The sequence below is a fragment of the Lygodium microphyllum genome, chromosome 27 (assembly GCF_053477565.2).
Source record: "Lygodium microphyllum isolate KBCC chromosome 27, Lygodium_microphyllum_v1.1.10, whole genome shotgun sequence".
Taxonomy (NCBI): domain Eukaryota; kingdom Viridiplantae; phylum Streptophyta; class Polypodiopsida; order Schizaeales; family Lygodiaceae; genus Lygodium; species Lygodium microphyllum.
Genome location: NC_141161.1, coordinates 45,045,699 through 45,049,053, shown reverse-complemented (window position 1 = coordinate 45,049,053; position 3,355 = coordinate 45,045,699). Strand labels below are relative to the sequence as shown.

At 43.4% G+C, this 3,355-nt stretch overlaps 1 pseudogene; it reads right to left on the bottom strand.

Annotated features, from left to right (window-relative positions):
- Positions 1-1,684: 1,684 nt before the first annotated feature.
- On the bottom strand, positions 1,685-2,520 carry LOC148012271 (adenosylhomocysteinase pseudogene; annotated as a pseudogene).
- Positions 2,521-3,355: the final 835 nt, after the last annotated feature.

The window sequence follows — 3,355 nt, the reverse complement described above, 5'->3', positions numbered from 1 at the left end:
CTAGCACCAGTAGAGTTAGAATCCCGATTTATGCTGTTTTAGGGGAACGGAATGGGACTATGCCTTATGGGCAGAGAGGTTGAGCTTCGCATCCCTCTCGTTTCCCATTCTCCATGAACCAAGTGCAGCATAAATCCACTTTGCCTCTTTTGTTCCTATGCAAAGTGGTTCATCTGGAGCTCGACGGTAGCTACTTCCTAGAGACTTTGCTGATAGGAAAGGAACCCTGACTTCATGTCGATCCTAAGTGGGAACAGACAGATACTTCCGCTCGGGGCAGACTCGGAAAGACCTAGATCGCAAACCCTGTGACATTCCTTACAAGTGCCAGGTGGCGCTTTCTAGACTCTCTTCCCGATGGGCTACTAAGACATGTCCCACACGTGGACGAGCGGACACATGTAGTCCCCCCAGGTGGAAGGGATGGCGGCCGTTAACAACCGACTTCCCCCCCTTACCACCTCCCCCCCACCATATAAGGGGGAGGCAGCCCCTAGCTCCTGTCATGCTCTACATCCATGCTTTTCACATGGTATCAGAGCTCAGCATGTTGAGCATGGATTAGCTCTTCTCTTTGCTCCTCTGGTCCCTCTCCACCTCTAGTCACTTCATTGTTAGCCCATGGTTCCATTTCTCACCTCCATCTCCACTTGACCTACTTGGCAGCCATAGCCAATAGGACTTACTATACTTGGAGCTTTCACAACTCAATGTACCAGCCATATCTCAACTCCATTTCTTCTAGAAATTTGTTCTACAGATCAATGTGAAAAATGCGGATCTAGAGCATGGCGGATGGAAGATGAAGACCAAATTCATGATGACATAGACAAGTAGAGACAAACTTTTACACAAGTGAATTAGGTTCCAAGACGGCAGCTTGGACTCATAAACACAATCTTGTGTAGGACTGACAAAGACAAGACACTTAACTAAAAGTACAAAGCATCATGACATTGTATTCATTCCATATAAAAAGTGGTAGTCAAGTACAATGCTTTATAGTTGCTAGATGGGTAGCAATCTCCCCTCTCTGTGCATATGGGATTTAGTTTGCCTAAATGTCCTAAGCCTAAACTACCTCATACAAAGAGGCTACAATAGGTGTGATTGCAAATATATCAATATCCCTCCTCAATCACAATCGGAAAGTACAAAGTCTGTAGAGGCTTTAGTGAGAGCAACACCTGCAAAGTGTGAGCACACCATAAACATGGCAAAACACCAAAGGCTGTCACAAAAAAGGTTGTGGGTACCAGAAACATGATGGTCATGCAGAGGCTGTAACAAGGGTCTCACAAAGTGTATAGAGGTTGTAGTATGAGGAGTTTTACAAGCTTATGTTAGGAGCATTTGGGCTAGGAATTACAAGGCCTTGCAATTTTTAACATTTCTTTTGACATAGATCTTCTGTTTATTGCAAATTTCGATGTAGTCTAGATTGCTCTTTTTGATCATGTACTTCTTCTTCACTTTTCTTGTAGCTTCAGTCTTCATATCCATGTCAATGTAGTCCAAATTGCTCTTTTTGATCATGTACTTGTTCTTCACTTTGCTTGCAGCTTTAGTCTTCATGTCCATGTCTCCCTCAAGCAAAGACATCTCATTCTTTAGCTGAGTAGAGTGTTTGGAGCATCTTCAAGGTCTTTAGATAAGATCATTGATTGCTCTTTGGTATGGGCATCTAATTTCTTCTTGCTTTCTCTTCTCCTCTTGTTTCGTTTGAAAGTTTCTTCCGGATCAGTGCTGCCTCCAAATCTGACAAGCTCATAACTATTGTCCTTGCCGCCATACAAAGAAGCATACTCCATAGATTTACCCATGTGAACTTCTCTTGCAGAAATTTTAGGGACATGAGGAATGAGAACAGATTGGAAGTTGAACTTAAGATCATGTTGGACGTTACAGTTTTGTACTTGAGAGATAAATTGAATGAGAATTGTGCAAGGAACCAAAAGGGGCATATAAATAGGCTAGTCGTTTCTTGTTTAATACCATCTTGCAAGATAGACAAGACAATTTGAAACTCCTGGTTATTAGTGAAAGATGGATCTGGCATAAGCCTCCTTAGCCTTCGCGCCTTCGTGGATTAGCAATGTGGCATCCCTGCCATCATCGACAATCAACCTGGGCCACCACCAGGACCCCAGTCAAGAGCTCTCTCAGTGCACCACTAGTACTCTTGAAGAGTCTCACCGTTCTAAGCAAACACAGATACACTGTCTCAGGCGATTGCAGTAGCTGCATGGTCTTGGGTAGAGAAAATGTTGCAGGAGTACCAGCGCCAAGTGTTGTGAGGGTCTCGATCAAGGCAACAGTTTGGATAGTCATGTGCAAAGATCCAATAATGCGAGCACTGCAAGCATCCTTCACAGGGGTTGAGAAGGGCACCGAGAAGGGCCAAACTCAATGCGGCAAGCCATAAGCCCATGCAACTCAGCCTCTGCAAGTTCAATCTTAAGAAATATCCTTCACTTTGAACTCAAAACCCTTAGCACCTTTCTAGATGTTGAGATCCATTGCGGGCTGAGGGTCTTAATCTGGTGATCCTGCGGCTATGGCAGACTCGAGATCCCGCAAGTTGCAATGGAGAACAAAGAGGAGCTCCAACACACACACACACACACACACACACACACAGAGCAAAGAAGAGCTAAGCCAAGCTAAGGCATGCGCGACTGGGCCCTGATACCATGTGAAAAAATGTGGATCTAGATCATGGCAGATGCTATGGCAAATGGAAGATGAAGACCAAAGTCATGGTGACATAGACAAGTAGAGACAAATTGTTACACAAGTGAATTAGGTTCCAAGATGGTAGGTTGGACTCATAAACACAATCTTGTGTAGGACTAACAAAAACAAGACACTTAACTGAAAGTACAAAGCATCATGACATTGTATTCATTCCATATAAAAAGTGGTAGTCGAGTACAATGCTTTATAGTTGCTGGATGGGTAGCAAGCTTCCTTCTTTGTGCATATGGGACTCAGTTTGTTTGCATGTCCTAAGCCTAAAATGCCACATACAAAGAGGCTACAATAGATGTAATTACAAATATCTCAACAATCAAGGTGCTTTAGTTCATCATGACATGTCCCAAAATTACATGCATTAGAAGGTAGCATTGTGGAAATTTGAACTTGCTGACAAATCTACACCTGTCTTCGTCCGTATGCTTTGTGCTGCTAGTATCTGCCAGGGTTTACCTTATGGCTATAGGTCTTTGAAAGTTCGCTATATAAGCTTCATCTTCATCAAATATTTCATCATAAGATTGTGTGTATGCACTGCTGCAAGCAGAAATTCAATTAGCCCGAAACCCTAATTTGAGGTCCACCATAGCCAACTCAC